The 16,871-nt window shown below is 42.5% G+C and overlaps 1 long non-coding RNA gene and 1 other non-coding gene across 2 annotated transcripts in view; both read right to left on the reverse strand.

Annotated features, from left to right (window-relative positions):
• Nucleotides 1-1,147: 1,147 nt before the first annotated feature.
• LOC114806373 overlaps nt 1,148-16,871 on the reverse strand; it is a 189,631-nt gene continuing 173,907 nt past the window's right edge. The window contains exons 3-4 of the long non-coding RNA XR_003754401.1: nt 3,392-3,503; nt 1,148-2,154 (exon numbers count right to left, since the gene is read on the reverse strand). This is a non-coding gene — a long non-coding RNA (uncharacterized LOC114806373). The remainder of the gene's footprint in view (nt 2,155-3,391; nt 3,504-16,871) is intronic.
• LOC114809838 lies at nt 5,164-5,301 on the reverse strand. The gene has a single exon (XR_003757612.1). It is a non-coding gene; the product is annotated as a small nucleolar RNA SNORA7 (small nucleolar RNA).

Here is a 16,871-nt window from a genome sequence, read left to right on the forward strand (position 1 = left end):
GCCTGAAACATAGCATGGTTTCCTACCATAATGTAGCATGGTGCATGTGATGGTGCATGTGATCCTTCAAGCCCAACAGATATAGAAAAAGTTCAGGGAATAAACCCAAGACCCCTAAACAGTCCCTGTAGACCTTGAAAAAGGATAAGACACAAGCAACTGACCAAAGTTCTAGCAACTGCTGAGCAAATTTGGCTTCCTAAGGAAAAGCAGCATGGACTAGTGGAAAGAACAGGCTGGGTATCAGAAGATGCATCTTCTACTTCTGCCAAATTCTGGCTGACTGATCTTGGGTAAGTCAATTAACTTCTCTGTGCCTCAGTTCTCCTGTTCTCCCTCCTACTTAGATTGTAAGCCCCAAGTGGGACAGGAACCGTGTCCAACCTAATTAACTTGTATCTACCCCATAACTTAGAACAGTGTTTGTCACATAGTAAGTGCTTAAATATTAAAAATATTTAAGAAAGACTCAATCTACTACAGAATGGCATGGATGGTCAGGTTAGATTTTGAGGTGACATTTGTGACTCATCACTCTCATAACAAAGCAGAGCTGGGTCATAGTCAGTGTCAGTCTGGTTGAGGATTCAGCAAGAGACCTGGAACCTGGAGTCAGAGTATGTTTCCGATCCAGTTTTCTACTGGTTTTTGTTTTCATTTTGTTTATTTGCTTTGTCCTTGAAGCTGTTTAGGTGTTTCATTGTTTCATCACTCCTGATGGGTCTGTCTCTAGTCCCCTCTCCCCTACTTATAGCCTTAGATTATGAGCTCTCCGAAGGCCAGGGTCCAACTGTTTATTCTTTCAGTACTTAATAATAATAATAATAATTATGGTATTCGTTAAGTGCTTACTATGTGCAAGGCACTCTACTCTGAACTTAGTAATGATAATAATAACAATAATGATTGATATTTGTTAAACCTTTTCTGTGTGTCAAACACTCTGCTAAGCACTGTGGTAGATACAAGATGATCAGGCCTCACACGGGGCTTACCATTTAAATAGGAGAGAGAATAGGTATTGAATCCCCATTTTACAGATAAAGCACAGAGAGGTTAAGTGACTTGCCCAAGGTCACACAGCAGGTTTGTGGCCGAGTCAGAATTAGAACCCAGGTCCTCTGACTTCCAGACCTGTAATCTCTGTTTTAGGCTATGTTGCTTCTCAGTAAGTGCTTAATAAATTCTATTACTACACAGACTGTTTCTTGAGGCACCATGGTATGTTGTATATTACAGGCTCAAGTTGTCAGATGAATGTTCCCCTAATTCCCTAACAATGTTCTAGTCAAAACTCATTATTAAAATAGTTGTTATGGCAGAACTGATTATATTTGGAAAAGTTGAAAGACTCCTTAGGCTGCATGAATTGAAATCTATTAGGTTTCGTCTACATGGAGATTGTTTTTGGATGTTGGTAATGAGCTATTGTCCAACTTTGTGGAGGACCAAAGAGACGAAAACCATCTGAGAGACCAGCAGGAAATACCTAGGTTAGATGTTAGTAACGCCTTTATGTGAGAGAAAGTTGTAAAATATCCTTTCCCAGAGCTGAGCAGAAGATTGATTTATATATATTTCTGAATTAGTTTAAGCAAAAGCTGGATTAGTTGGCTAGGCACTCAAATACAAGATTAAAGCACCATCATCATCATTTTGAGTTATTAATAGAATTAGTGCTGGGAACACTCTCAGAAATAAAAATTACACATGTCAGATCACTAGGCAACTATATCTAAAGCAATTTCAAGTTTCAAAGAGAGAATAAAAGAGCAGTTTTTTTTTCCTCCCACAGAGAATAGACAAATACAAACCTAATATTTTGGCTTAATTTTCATACAGGCTCCAGTGTTGTGTAAACGTGGGTGCTTAATAAATATTTCAAAGTCATTTAAAAAGAGATTATAATTCCCTTCCAAGATCCATCTTATTTATGATGGAACCTTTTAGATGTTATTTCCTCAGCCAAATCACCCTTACAAACTGCACCAATAAAAGAAGCTGACATTCTCAAAGAAAAAATATCCCAGCAAATCATTTTTTCCCAACCATTTAAAAAGTTGATTCCCCCCTCCTAAGCTGAAGGTTTCAAAAGGTCACTGGTGTTACTATTTTCCTCCAGTCTTGAAAGTGTGGAGTAGGTCCCATCGTCACCTGAGAGAGGAAACATACATTTTTCAATCAGTTGAAAATAATTGTGTGGAAAAACTCATTCTGTTGCTTCCAGACACAATCCAATCAGTGTAATGGTTTCTGAGAAAGAGGAGAACTATATTCACATTTCATTCATGTAAAGAATGAGATAATAGAGGACTTTCATGGTGGATGAGCACCCTGCAGGTAATGTCGTTTTCTAAAGCATACATAAGGCCCTGGTAGGTTCGTTGCATAAAGGAAAAAATCTGTCTTAATTTGTCCTTTTCCCTCAGGCTTCAAATACATTTTAGAAATGGACTGCAGCAATAACTGAAGGGATTTGCACCCCAATAAAATCACCCTTTTGAATGACAGCTTTGCTGCTTGGGGAAAATTTACCATAATTCAACTGTTTCTTTAATGAGGTAAAACTAATGTCAACTGCAGCTACCTGGGCCTTGCCACTGAACTGGGATAATTATTTCCCAATCAAAAAGAACATCCTGTTTTCCTCTGGCATTCTCTGGTGTCTGTTAGCTTTGCTTTTTTTAGATTTAATTGAAATTTCATAATCATAGAGTTCAGATAGAGAACAGTTTTGAGTCAGTACTCTGGAACAATATCACTCCCTTAGAGCTCTCTTTGTTTAAAATGGAAAAAAAAAATGTTCCCTCCGCTTTATTAGACCACACTTTTGTCATGATGTTCTCTAATAAGATTGTCTGCTCTATGGCTACCTAGGCTACATGCTATTTAAGTAGTGCCTAAGGCTAACCTCCATGGAGGAAGTTACTGGAAGAGACAGGTGTACTCACCTCTGTTGTGGGTTTAGCAAAGGAATCGTATTATTTCCCTACAACATTTGGAAATTGCCCAACAGTCCAAATTTTCTTGATTATTTTTAAGGAAAATGAAATCCATGTTTCTGACTCATGTACAGTGACCTTATCAAACTACCTCCTAATGAAAGCTATTTGTTGTCCAAGTAATTATTTTGAGTTTCTAAATAGAATTTTAAATGTTTTTCCTAGTTTCACAATAAAAACCCAAGCTTTGAAAGGTCTGCAGAAGTCGCTACACTGATCAGGGGACTGGATGTTAAAACGACCCCAAATATCACTAAATGTTTCCTCCTTTTTCACATTCCAGAAATGACTGAGTGTTTTATTCAATTAGAAATATGAGTTGATATTACAAAGGAAATGATTTCAACCCAAAACATGGGAATAGCTGTAGCTATGCTTCGTGCTTATACCTCAGAAGTGGAAGTCAATAGAAAGGGAGGTCAGGGTCTCACAGGAGATGAAGTTTTGTCTCTCCACGCCCCTGGGGCATAGCCACGGAACAACAGCACTTATTCCAACAACCTTCAGGGAAAGAGAACAGGATTACAGTTAAAACCTCCAGACATTTCCCAGAGCCAATGCATTTCAGCAGGAAAACCATCCCTTCTTCCAGCTTTTGTCTGTCTATAAATTAGATCTTTACATTACAAAAGTGTGATAGTCACCTCTCCCTCAGCCCCACAGAGCCATACTTTATTTTAATGTCTGTCTCCCCCATTTGGACTATTAAATCCTTGTGGGCAAGGAATGTGTCTACCAACTCTGTTGTACTGTACTCTCTCAAGCACCTAATCAGTATTCATTCATTCATTCATTCATTCAATAGTATTTATTGAGCGCTTACTATGTGCAGAGCACTGTACTAAGCGGTTGGGATGAACAAGTCGGCAACAGATAGAGACAGTCCCTGCCGTTTGACGGGCTTACAGTCTAATCGGGGGAGATGGACAGACAAGAACAATGGCAATAAACAGCGTCAAGGGGAAGAACATCTCGTAAAAACAATGGCAACTAAATAGAATCAAGGCGATGTACAATTCATTAACAAAATAAATAGGGTAACGAAAATATATACAGTTGAACGGACGAGTACAGTGCTGTGGGGATGGGAAGGGAGAGGTGGAGGAGCAGAGGGAAAAGGGGAAAATGAGGCTTTAGCTGTGGAGAGGTAAAGGGGGGATGGCAGAGGGAGTAGAGGGGGAAGAGGAGCTCAGTCTGGGAACGCCTCTTGGAGGAGGTGATTTTTAAGTAGGGTTTTGAAGAGGGAAAGAGAATCAGTTTGGCGGAGGTGAGGAGGGAGGGCGTTCCAGGACCGCGGGAGGACGTGACCCAGGGGTCGACGGCGGGATAGGCGAGACCGAGGGACGGTGAGGAGGTGGGTGGCAGAGGAGCGGAGCGTGCGGGGTGGGCGGTAGAAAGAGAGAAGGGAGGAGAGGTAGGAAGGGGCAAGGTGATGGAGAGCCTTGAAGCCTAGAGTGAGGAGTTTTTGTTTGGAGAGGAGGTCGATAGGCAACCACTGGAGTAAGCACTCAAGCACTCAGTAAGCACTCAATAAATACCACTGACCGATTGATGGATTACAGCAAAAACAGTTAATCTGAGCAGCCTAACAAGGCCCAACTGAGAGCAGCATGACTATAGCAATTCTCCAACCTCAAAACCATGCCTTGGTGGGGAGAGGGGGGCTTTTCACACTTTAAGATAGGTCTGATACTTGTTCTTCCTTCCCACATCCCATCCTAGCAGCCACGTAGCTGGGTACAGTTGTTTCTTCTATAGGGTTGTGTTTCCATTGTTCAAATTGGATAAAATTTGAGCAGTGAAAACACACGGGAAGCAGAATAGCCTAGTGACAAGAGCATGGACTTGGGAGTCAGAGGACATGGGTTCTAATCCTGGCTCTACCACCTGCCTACTGTGTGCCTTGGGCAAGACACTTAACTTCTCTGTGTCTCAGTTCTTGTCACATATTGTTGAATCATCTCTGACCCATAGAGCGTCTATGGACACATCTCTCCCAGCACATCCCACCTCTACCTGCAATCGTTCTGGTAGTGTATCCATACAGTTTTCTTGGGAAAAATATAGATGTGGTTTAACATTGTATTTTTCTGGGCAGTAAAATTAAGTCTCTGCCCTTGACTCTCTCCCATGCTGCTGCTGCCAAGCACAGGTGATTTTGTCTTGCAGCAAATTGCCTTCCATTCGCTAACCATTGCCCAAGCTAGGAATAGAATGGGTATGCCTCTGCTTGACTCTTCCTCCCATAGCCGAGACTGGTAGAGTATTGGGAACTCTCTAGGTGCGATCCTGAGAGGGGAGTGCCTCAGTTACCTCATCTTTAAAATGATGACTTTGTCCAACCTGATTCTCTTATATCTACCCCAGTGCTTAGAACAGTGCTTGGTGCATAGTAAGCACTTAACACGTACTGTAATTATTATTATTATTAGTAGTATCAGAACACCATTCAAGAACATTCTTCCTACAACAGCCCATCAGACCAGTTGAATGCTAGTTCTGTTGATGCAAATAGAAGTTCTGGGAACTGGAGTGGATTTACTCATTCAAGTTATACATTGTAAACATGTATAAACACACATATAAACACGTTTAAACATAATGTATAAACATATTAGCAGCACTGTCCAAACACCACCGCAACCCGAGTGTAAAAATGCATGGTTACCAATGGTCTGGGGGTCCAGCAGGCAATTTGGTGAACTGACTGCAGAATAAGAGCAGCAAGAGACTGGGCAGAGCCTTCATCAGTCTAGGGGAGACAACCTGGTCATCTCTGGAACTGCCCAAGGAGAAGATTCATGCCTATCAGCATCAGAACAAGAACCTTTCAAAGAAAGGGACCCTGAACAGTATTATCAAAAGGCAGAGGAATCAGAAATGTTTACATACTGTTATGATGATCTGCGAGGCCTAGTAGAAAGAGCAAGGGACTGGGTGCAAACCACTGTACTATGCACTTGGGAGAATAATAATAATAACAATTACAGTATTTGTTAAGCACTTACTGTGTGCCAGGCAGTATACTAAGCACTGGGGTGGATATAAGCAAATGAGGTTAGACACAGTCCCTGTCCCATGTAGGGCTTACAGTCTCAATCCCCATTTTATAGATGATGTAACTGAGGAACAGAGAAGTGAAGTGATTTGCCCAAGTTCGCACAACAGACAAGTAGCAGAGCTGGAATTAAAGCCCATGACCTTCTGACTCCCAGGACCTAACTTTATCCATTATGCCATGCTATAACAATATAACATTCCCTAGACACATTCCCTGCCCACGATGACCTTACAGTCTAGAGGGGAAGACAGATATCAATATAAATAAATCAACTGCAGATACATACAGAAGTGCTGTGGGGTTGGGATGAGGGATGAGTAAAGGGAGCAAGTCAGAGTGGCACAGATGGGAATTGAAGAAAAGGAAAAGCAGGCTTGGTCAGGGAAAGCCTCTTGGAGGAGTTGTGCCTTCAGTAAGACTTTGAAGTTGGGGGAGAGTTATTGTCTTTCAGATATGAGGAGGGAGGTTATTCCAGGCTAGACGCATGATGTCGGTGAGAGGTTGACAGAGAGATAGTTAAGATTGAGGTACAGTGAGAAGTAGAAGGCCCTCCCAGACTACACCCCCTTTTCCTCTGCTCTTCCTCCCCTCCCCATTGCCACGACTGACTCCCTTTGCTCTACTTCTCTCCTTGCCCCACAGCACTTGTGTATATATGTACATATTTATAATTATAATTGTATTTATTTTTATTAAATGATGCATATATTTCTATAATTCTATTTATTTATAATGGTGCTACTGATGCCTGTTTACTTGTTTTGATGTCTGTCTCCCACCTTCTAGACTCTGAACTCACTGTGGGCAGGAATTGCCTCTATTTGTGCCTGAATTGGACTTCCCAAGTGCTTAGTATAGTGCTCTGCACATACTAAGCACTCAATAAATACAATTGAATGAATGAATGAATTAATTAATTAATTAATTAATGAAGGTTAGCTTTAGACGAGCTAAGTGTGCAGGCTTGGTCATAGTAGGAGAGTAGCGAGGTGAGGTAGGAAGGGGCAAGGTGATTGAGTGCTTTAAAGCCAATGGTGAGGAGTTTCTGTTTGATGCGGAATTGGATAGCCAACTACTGGAGGTTCTTGAGGAGTGGGGAAACGTGGCTTGAACATTTTAGTATAAAAATGATCCTGGCAGCAGAGTGAAGTATGAACGTGAGTGGGGAAAGAAAGGAGGCTGGGAGGTCAGCAAGAAGGCTGATACAGTACTCAAGTTGGGATAAGATAAGTGCTTTGATTAACATGGTAGAAGCTTGGATGAAGAGGCAGGATTTTAGTGACACTGTGAAGGTCAAACCAACAGGATTTAGTGATGGATTGAATATGTTCCTTGAAAGAGACAGAAGAGTCAAAGATAACTCAAGGTTATGGGCTTGTGAGACAGGAAGGATGATGGTGACATCTACAGTGATGGGAAGGGCAGGGGAAGGCCAGGTTTTGGGTGGGAAGATAAGAAGTTCTCCTTTGGACATGTTAAGCTTGAGGTGATGGAAAGATATCCATGTAGAGATGTCTTGAAGGCAGGAGGAATTGGGAGACTGCAGAGAGGAAGAGATATCAGAGCTGGAGATAGAGAGGTAGTAGTTGGGGGGAGTGTGACTGTGAGCCCATTGTTGGGTAGGGATTGTCTATGTTTGTTGCTGAACTATACTTTCCAAGCATTTAGTACAGTGCTCTGCACACAGTAAGCGCTCAATAAATACGATTGAATGAATGAATGAATGAACAGTTGAATGGTATAACTGGAGAAAGGCCATCCCAAGCTGCCACTGACTCCTGACTTCTGGGGATACAAAGGGAAAAAATACCTTAAACACAAGTGGGATTTACATTTCATTCGTGAAAAAGATGGTTGCTGCTTTGAGTGCTATTCTGGAAAAAGTATCAAACCCGAACCAGGATTTAAACTAGACTCAAAGGAGCTCTGTGATAACTGAGGGTGGGGAAAAACTCTGCATGGTGAGCAAGACAGAGATTGTTTGGGGTTTGCTTATTTTTTTTTTTAAGTTTTCCAACTTTCTTTAGTTAACAAGCTTAGGGGAGCTTGATTAAAGTTAACATAGTATTTGTAGTCAGGGAAGAAAACCCACATTTTAACATTATGAAGGGGGTATGATAGTTCTTAATTAAGCCTGGGAATTTTTCTCTAATGGGTTTTTATCTCAGACCACCCTAAATAGAACATGTGGTGTTTCACCAGATGCATCAGCAGAGACACACATCCAGCTGTGCATATTTATTGCACACATGTGCTACCCAGAGTTATTTTGTGATAGAAGCGTAAAGGGTGAATGGATAGTAGAATGGAATGAACATACAGTAAAACATTTTAAAAAGCCAGTGCCTAATGGTTCCTCCACAAATTCAATTGGTTTCCCAGGTTATACTAATTTCTCCCATTTCTCTCTTTTGAGTTTTCACTGTCTATTACTGTGATGATAACTTGATGCAGTGAGAAGATGAAAATAACTATTCTCTCAGGCATAAAAAGAAGCTGAAATACATAAGCAAAGTAAAAGCATGGTTTCTATTATTTCCAATGGAGTTTGCATTCTTTAGGCTTAATAAAGACAGAGACCTATTCAGTAATATAATCATTGGCATTCATTGAGTGCTTACTGTGCAGATTGCTGTGTTCACTGAGTGCTTACTGCAGATTGCTGTGCTAAGCACTTGGGAAAGTACAATACAATAATATAGCTGTTAGACACAAGGAGCTTACAGTCCAAGGGAGAAGACAGGCACTTAAATTACAAATAGGGTAAATGGCAAAATGTTACCTATTGAGCACTTGATATTCACCCCACCCTCAGCACTTAATATTTACCCCTTTTTAATATTTACCTATGAAGCACTTGATATTCACCCCACCCTCAGCACTTTACGTAAGTGCTGAGGGTGGGGTGAATATCAAGTGCTTCATAGGTACAGACCCAAGTACATAGGCTACACTAAAGAGAACGTGGGTTGACGTAAGCAGGGCTGTCAGGGAAGGCCTTTTGAAGGAGATGTGATTTTAGGAAGCCTATGAAAGTGGGGAGAGTGGTGAGATGGTGGACTGATAGACAAGAAAAGGGAGGAGTACAAAGCCAGAGGGCCTGGGAGTCAAAGGATCCGGTTTGTAATCCCAGCTCTGCCACTTGTCTGCTATGTAACCATGAGCAACTCATTAGCTTCTTTGTGCCTCAGTTACCTCATCTGTAAAATGGGGATTAAGACTATGAGGACTATGTGGGACAGGGTCTGTGTCCAGCTTGATTATCTTATATCTACCCCAGCACTTAATACAGTGCCTGGCTCATTGAAGGCACTTAACAAATTCCGTGTAAAAAAAAAAAAGGGGGACAATTGAGCACTTACTCTGTGCAGCACATTGCATTAAGTGTTTGGGGGAGTATAATACAACAGAGTTAGTAGATGCATCCTCTTCTCACAATGAGCTCACACTTTAGAGGGGGAGACAGATAATGGTATAATGGTATAAATAAATAACTTTCAGATATGACTGTGTGTTGTGGGGTTAATATCAAATGTCCAATGGGTGCAGAGACAATGCCATTTGTCTGCTGTGTGACCTTGGGCAAATCAGTTCACTTAATACTAGTAATAATAATAACAGTATTTGTTAAGCGCTTACTATGTGCCACACACCATTCTAAGTGCTGGGGTAGTTACAAGATATTCAAGTTGTACACAATCCCTGTCCTACATAAGACTCACAGTCTTAATCCCCATTTTACAGATGAGGGAACTGAAGCACAGAGAAGTTAAGTGACTTGTCCAAGGTTATACAGCAGACAAGTGGTGGAGCTGGGATTAGAACACATAACCTTCTGATTCCCAGGCTCATGGTCTATCCACTAGGCCATGCTGCTCCTCATAATGATGGTATTTATAAAGCACTTATTACTTAAGCAGTGCCAGGCACTGTATGAAACTCTGGGATAGATATAAGCAAATCAAGTTTGAGACCATCCCTGTCCCATATGGGGCTCACAGTTTCAAAACCCATTTTACAGATGAGGTAACTGAAGCACAGAGAAGTGAAGTGACTTGCCCAATGTCCACACAGCAGACAAGTGGCAGAGCATAGATTAATTAGAATCCACAAACTTCTGACTCACAGGCCTGGCCTCTATCCACCCCCGTCTCTCCTTCTCTGAGCCTCAGTTACCTCATCTATACAATGGGGATTGAGACTGTGAGCCACGTGGGACAGGGACTGTGTCCAACCCAATCAGCTTTTAACCACCCCAGAGCTTGGTACAGTGACTGGCACACAGTGAGTGTGTAAAAAATGTCATTATTATTATTATTATTATTAACAATATAATGAAACAATGCTTACCATATTTATTACAGTGCAGAAGGGAGAAGCAGTTTGGGGAAAAGAAAGCTTAACTGGGGAAGACCTCATGGATGGGCAGCAGGGTAGACGAGATCCGGATACAGTGAGTAGATTGGTGTTAGAAGAGTGAAATACGTGGGTTGGGTTGTAGTAGGAAATCAATGAAGTAAGGTAGGAGGGGGAGAGTGGCTTAACAAATTCCTTTCTGCTCAGAAAATCTCAAAGCCATGTGCTCCTTAATTGCAAAAACAATTTCAGCCTCCATTCCAATTGAATAAATGGGGGAGTTTGCACGAGTAGTTTCTGACAGTTTCTACTCAGCTGATAACCATCTCACCTTCTTCTCCTTGGCCAAGAATTTTCCAGCGTTTGCCGTAGGAGTGTGCCCAATTTCTAGCATCTTGCCATGGAGGCTGGAGCTACCTCCCGTCTCCTCCCATAGTCTCTATTTGGAACATTCATTCATTCAATAGTATTTATTGAGTGCTTACTATGTGCAGAGCATTGTACTAAGCGCTTGGAATGTACAAATTGGCAACAGATAAAGTCCCTGCCCTTTGACGGGCTTACAGTCTAATTGAGGGAGACAGGCAGACAAGAACAATGGCAATAAATAGAGTCAAGGGGAAGAACATCTCATAAAAACAATGGCAAATAAATAGAATCAGGGTGATGTACATCTCATTAAACAAAATAAACAAAATAACTAGGATGATGAAGATATATACAGTTGAGCGGACGAGTACAGTGCTGAGGGGGTGGCACGGGATGGGGGAGGAGGAGAGGGAAAGGGGGGAGAAGAGGGTTTAATAATGTTGGTATTTGTTAAGTGCTTACTATGTGCAGAGCACTGTTCTAAGCGCTGGGGAAGATACAGGGTAATCAGGTTGTCCCACGTGAGGCTCACAGTCTTCAGCCCCCTTTTACAGATGAGGGAACCGAGGCACAGAGAAGTTAAGTGACTTGCCCACAGTCACACAGCTGACAAGTGGCAGTTTAGCTGCGGAGAGTGAAGGGGGGGGATAGAGGGAGCAGAGAGAAAAGGGGGGAGCTAAGTCTGGGAAGGCCTGTTGGAGGAGGTGAGCTTTAAGTAGGGATTTGAAGAGGAGAAGAAAATTAGATTGACGGAGGTGAGGAGGGAAGGCATTCCAGGACCGTGGGAGGACGTGGCCCAGGGGTCGACGGCGGGATAGGCGAGACTGAGGGACGGTGAGGAGGTGGGCAGCAGAGGAGCGGAGCGTTCAGGCTGGGCAGTAGAAAGAGAGAAGGGAGGAGAGGTATGAAGTTCTTCAAGATAATTCTCTATTCTGCGGCCCAATCCCAGCCTCTCTGATACCCTTATGAAAAGTCAGTTAACTGTAGGTGTGTCTCTACTTGGCCTTTAGATGGTCCATTCTCCCCTGGGGCTGGAGGGAAACCAAGCTTAGTAATAATTGCAGGGATAAACTTAGTAATGGTTCTTTTCCCCCAGAGAATACTGGAGACCAAGAGCATCATATGAAATTAAAGCTATTAGGATTCTCTTCTTAGATATGGGTAGTTTCAGAGACAACTAAGCTTGAGTCACCTCTGTCTTAGTGCAAAGTTGTGATGCACTCTTAAAAGTGAATGCAAATTAATGCAAATTATAGTGCTCTAGACTAGGGCACCTTCACATTGATTTCCCTTTTCTAATACTGGCCCTGAGTTTTTGTAAAGTGTCACTGGTGACCATGCTCCACCCAGAAGAGGGAAGGACTGAGGATTCATTCATTCAGTAGTATTTATTGAGCACTTACTGTGTGCAGAGCACTGTACTAAGTGCTTGGAATGTGCAATTCGGCAACAGATAGAGACAATCCCTGCCCAGCAACGGGCTCACAGTCTACACCTGGGCTGCACCTTGCTTTGCCTTGGGAAAAGTATGTCCAGTTTTCCTATATTGGGAGTTGTGTTCTTGCACCTATGAAATCCCCAACTGTTGTACTCTCACAGTCAGGAGACCCCTGTAGACTGTAAGTTCACTATGGGCGAGGAATGTGCCTACCAACTCTGTTTTATTGTTATATTGTACTCTCCCAAGCACTTCGTACAGTTCTCTGCACACAGTAAGCATTCAATACATACAATCTATCAATTGATCGACTGAGTTCTAATCCCAGCTCTGCTACTTGCCTTCCCAGTGCTCAGTTTCCCAATATGCACAATGGCAATTTAATAGCTGGTCCCTCTATCTCTTAAACTATGAGTCCCAAGTAGGAAAAGGACTGTGTCTGATCTGACTGCACTGTATCTTGATCAGTGCTCAGCACAGTGCATGGCACAAATAAAGATTTAACAGATTATTATTACCCTTTCCAACACTGCCCATATTTGCACCTGCCCATGTGTGTGTGTGTGTGCACAACTGTTTCTTCTGCTAGCCCAATAATATAACAATAACTGTTATCTTTTAAAGGGGTTTCTATGTACCAAGAACTATACTAAGCACTGGGATTGATGCAAGATAATCACAGCGGATACAGTCCTTGTCCCACACAGGACTCACAATCCAAATAGGAAAAAGAAGAGCTATTCCACCTCTATTTTACAGATGAGGAAGGTGAGGCACAGAAAAGTTCAGTGCCTTGTCTAAGGTCACACAGAAGGCCCGTGGCTGAGCTGGGATTAGAACCAGGTTCTATGAGTCTCTGGTGAGTGCTCTTTCTACACTGGCCTCAGCAGAAAGGGGAAGGAAAACACAATAAAAAGTTTAGTTTTGACACAACATTAAACCGTGGGACAACTGGACATGGTGTCTTGCATGCAGTGCCCATTTGGCACCTCAGGAAAGATGGAATGAGGCTGGGAAAGGGAAGGGGAACCATGATGACCAGGGAGGTGAATAAGCTTTGATTTGAGAACTGACAGGAAAGGATGGGATCTTCAGTCCCGGACATCAAAGGCCAAAGTGGGGCATGACTGAAGTTTACCATTACATTAAGGGGTGCGGGGTTAGGGGGAATGTCAGAACAGATGGAGAGAGAGACAAATGGTCAACAGAGAATTGTTGCCAAGCACCAAGCCACCAGGATAAGGTGAAGCCCACAGATGATACATTAAAATAAATAAAAGGAAACACCTTTGACCAGCAGGTGGTAAACATAAGAAATCTCAGACTCAGGGATTTATGTAGAAAAATATCAACTGGTACAAGAAGGAATTCAGAGAAAAAAGATCCAAATGGGTTATTAACAGGCTGGCTAGTGTTGCCAGGTGTTCTGCCATTAGGAAAGGTGGTAGGACGACTGCCACCACTAGTCCTAATTTTGGGGGAAGAAAAAATGAGCAGGAGGAAAATGGAAAAAGGAACAGAGGGGAGAAAAGAGAAAGGATAGAAACCCATCTTTGGCTCACTTGGCCATGTCCTTGCAAGCTGGTTCTTAACCCGGGCGGGACTCTAGATAAGTCCCAATACACACATTCACATCCACACACATCCACACTCAAACACATCCACACACACTAACACACACACACACAACACACACACACACACACACACTTGCCTTTCAGATAACCAGTTTATCCATGTTTTTTCACTCTTACATTTTATGGAATCAGCATCTGTCTTTCCCAGGGTTGACACAAAATAATAATAATGATAATAATATTTGTCATATTTTCTATGCACTTATTTTGAGCAAACACTGTACTAAGCACTAGGGTAGATACAAGATAATCAGGTCCCACAAGGGGCTCACATTCCAAATTGAAGGGAGCACAGGGACTGAATCCCTATTTTGCAAATGAGGGAACTGAAGCACAGAGAAGTTAGGTGACTAGTCTAAAGTTACACAGCAGGTAAGAGGCAGAACCAGATCCTCTTACTCCCAGGCCCATGCTCATTCCACTGGGCCAGTCTGTTTCTCCAAAAAGCAACTTCTTCCCACACTCTCCCAGCAGTTCCCAGAACAGAGCCAGAACCAGACGGCATCTCTTTCCTAGTCTGCACCCATTCACCCAAGCACCTCCAGAGGTGAACAATTGGTGTGGAATGTGAGAGGCAACTATTCTGGACAAGAGTTCTGGACAAGGAAGAGCTCCTTTCTATGAGCCCAGAGTTCCTACCTTCGCACTGCACCCTGCTGCATTCAAAAGAGGCTCATATGGTTGGAAGAATTTTTTGTTGTTGTTGTTGGTATTTGTTAAGTGCTTACTATGTGCAGAGCACTGTTCTAAGTGCTGGGGTAGATAACAGGGTAATCAGGTTGCCCCACGTGAGCCTCACAGTCTTAATCTCCATTTTACAGATGAGGTAACTGAGGCACAGAAAAGTTAAGTGACTTGCCCACAGTCACAGAGCTGATAAGTGGCAGATCCGGGATTCAAACCCATGACCTCTGACTCCCAAGCCCGTGCTCTTTCCACTGAGCCACACTGCTTCTCTTCATTTCCTAATTCCCTAAAATCTTTCTGTCCATAATACATAATAAAAACCCACTTTACGGCAGAACTGAGTAGTGAGTAGTAGTAGTGAGTAGTAAGTAGTGAATAGTAATATGAGTAGATTTTATCATCTGCAAACCTACCCTTTTCTCCAATCAAAGGGTGATGGAAAGATAGACATCATTACCATTTATTTTCATTCATTCATTCATTCAATAGTATTTATTGAGCACTTACTATGTGCAGAGCACTGTACTAAGCGCTTGGGATGAACATCTGTGGTAACAATTCACTATGACTTTTGAGACTGGACTCACAGCCTCTAACAATGTAGCTTTCCAACAGGACCCAAGAGCTTCTGAGAGGGGTTGAAATGAATCCCACATTAGGATTTAAACCTATTAGCTCTCTGACACCTGCCTGTCACCCTGAAGGCTCAACTCACATTCTCTCCATCAAAATCTTATCAACTTTTGACTTTCATACTTTAAATGAAATGTCTCCTACATCACCATTTTATCTCAATCAGTAGCATTTATTACACTCCTACTGGGAGCATTCATTCATTCAATCGTATTTATTGAGTGCTCACTATGTGCAGAGCACTGTACTAAGCACTTGGAATGTACAATTTGGCAACAGATAGAGATAATCCCTTCTCAACAACTGGCTCGCATTCTAAACAGGGGAGACAGACAAAACAAAGCAAAACAAAAGTAGTCTGGCGTCAATATCATCAAGATAAATAGAATCATAGATATATACACATTATTAACAAAATGAATAGAGTATTAAATGATATATACAAATATGCACAAGTGCTGTGGGGAGGGGAAGGAGGAAGAGCAGAGGGAGGGAGTAGGGGGAATGGGGAGGGGAGGAGGAGCAGAGGGAAAAGAGGGCTCAGTCTGGGAAGACCTCCTGGAGGAGGTGAGCTCTCAGTAGGGCTTTGAAGAGGGGAAGAGAGTTAGTTTGGTGACTGTGAGGAGGGAGGGCATTCCAGGTCAGTAGTAGGACAAGGGCCAGTGATCGATGACGGGACAGGCGCGAACGAGGGAGCATGAGGAGGTGAGCTGCAGAGGAGCAGAGTGTGCGGGCTGGGCTGTAGAAGGAGAGAAGGGAGGTGAGGTAGGAGGGGGCAAGGTGATGGAGGTAGGAGGGGGCAAGGTGATGGAGAGCTTTGAAGCCAAGATTGAGGAGTTTTTGCTTCATGAGAAGGTAGATAGGCAAACAGTGGAGGTTTTTGAGGAGGGGAGTGACATGCCCAGAGCATTTCTGTAGAAAGATCATCCGTCCAGCATTGTGAAGTATAGTCTGAAGCGGGAAAAGACAGGAGGAAGGGAGATCAGAAAGGATGCTGATGCAGTAATCCAGTCAAGATATGATGAGAGATGGTACCAGCAAGGTAGCAGTTTGGATGGAGAGGAAAGAGCAGATCTTGGCGACATTGTGAAGGTAAGACCGGCAGGTTTTGGTGACGGATTGGATGTGTGGGATGAATGTGAGAGCAGAGCACTGTACTAAATGATTGGAGAAGTATATAAAAAAGAAGGAAAAACTCATGATGCCTACCCTCGATGAACTTACAATATAATGGTAGAGATGCAAAATTAGGGAGAAAAACAGAAAGCATGTAATAATGTAGTGTAATATAATAACTAGTGACTAATAATGTAATTACTAGTAATGAGAGAATGAGATGAATAAATGAATAAATGAGTCCTTAAAAAGTACCGTTTGTACATTTGTATGTACAGAAGTCTTACAGGTGGCTGTTAATATATAAACGCTAAGGTAAGAGTTGGGAGGATATTACCTTGGGCGAAGATAACTAATCAGAGACTACCTCTTGGTGGAGGGGAGATTTAGAACGTTTTAAATGGGAAGATATGGAAGATTTGAAGGGGAAAGGAGTTTCAAGCAGGGAGGAGGGCATGAGCCAGGGACAAGAAACCAGGAAGGTGAATAGATCAGGGAAGTGGAGAGTGAAATGGTTTTCTTATGGGCTGGTTATATGTCTAAGAACTCTGCTACATTGTACTCTCCTAAGT

This window comes from Ornithorhynchus anatinus, chromosome 2, assembly GCF_004115215.2.
Source record: "Ornithorhynchus anatinus isolate Pmale09 chromosome 2, mOrnAna1.pri.v4, whole genome shotgun sequence".
NCBI lineage: Eukaryota > Metazoa > Chordata > Mammalia > Monotremata > Ornithorhynchidae > Ornithorhynchus > Ornithorhynchus anatinus.